Genomic DNA, 731 nt, shown 5'->3' on the forward strand with positions numbered 1-731 from the left:
GCTACGGCTCAAAATACGTGTTTTATTTGCTCACCCGCCAACAGTTAGTATTCTAGGGTTAAGCATTTGTGGAAACCACTTAGATAATAATAATCATAATATCTTCGATCACTGAACCGAAAACTTGGTTAACGTTGCCAGTTAACCCTATTTGTGCCCTTAACCCTTCTGTTACATTTCGTGACCTTTTTGACTAAAAATTATCAATATTTTCTAAACTGAAAACAATTACGTAAAATAACTTTGCGACATCCTGCAGAATTCAAACATTAATTTAAATTTGAAAAAAAGGTTTGTTGTTTTTATTGCAAGAGAAATAATTTAAAATCTTACGTGAGCTACATTAAGGTCAACTGATGACCTATAATAGGCTGCGTTTTTCACTCAAGTAGTATTATATGCCGTATATATATACATATACCATATACATATACATATATATATATACTGTATAATGTGCCTTTGCTAACAGCCTCGTACAGCGCTAAGCTGAGTTGGCGCGAACGTTTACTTTGAGCATTAAAAGCGTTCCTGAAATATCGCGCGGAAACCGAATTCATTCCGCTCCACAGGCGAACGTTAGTATTCTAGGGTTAATAAATTTTTTATATTACGTAATATAAGTTAACTAGTAATAACCCACCGAAATGCGCGTGAATCCATTAAAGAAATACTTGTAGATATTAAGTACTTAAACCTAAGTAAAACATAAAACGTGATATTCATGAATA

Source organism: Rhagoletis pomonella, unplaced genomic scaffold, assembly GCF_013731165.1.
Source record: "Rhagoletis pomonella isolate Grant_MI unplaced genomic scaffold, Rhpom_1.0 Rhpom_scaffold_00004, whole genome shotgun sequence".
Classification (NCBI taxonomy): Eukaryota; Metazoa; Arthropoda; class Insecta; order Diptera; family Tephritidae; genus Rhagoletis; species Rhagoletis pomonella.